Source organism: Buceros rhinoceros, unplaced genomic scaffold, assembly GCF_000710305.1.
Source record: "Buceros rhinoceros silvestris isolate BGI_N320 unplaced genomic scaffold, ASM71030v1 scaffold26217, whole genome shotgun sequence".
NCBI lineage: Eukaryota > Metazoa > Chordata > Aves > Bucerotiformes > Bucerotidae > Buceros > Buceros rhinoceros.
Window position 1 is genome coordinate 1 of NW_010423279.1, and position 474 is coordinate 474.

Here is a 474-nt window from a genome sequence, read left to right on the forward strand (position 1 = left end):
TGTAACGGAGCCGATGAGGTAACAGCGAAACGCAGGTCAACATGTAAGTGCCAAGGAGCACCTTATGCTTCATGTTCAAGGACAGCGATACTGTCCCACCCCTTAAAATAAAATCTACATGGGGCAAGGCAGGGGCATTTGGGTGGAAAATAAATTCTTGGGGAAACAGGGCGATACCCCCCTAAACCAGCAAAGAAAACGGCTGCGTCTCCGTGAGCCAGCAAACAGGTTAAAAAGTTTCACGACAGATGGCAGGATGTTTATCTGCCTGGATGTTTATCTGCCTGGATGTTTATCTGCCTAGATGTTTATCTGTCAGATCGAAGTGATAGGTTTAGCGCACGAGAACAAAAAGGAAGAATTACAGGATAAAAAAGAAATTCTGCGTGAGCCGTCGCAGCCCCAGCGTCGGAGAGGGTTTGCGGCACCCGTTGCCTGTGGGTGGATGGGGGCACGCAGCGCCGTACACTTTGG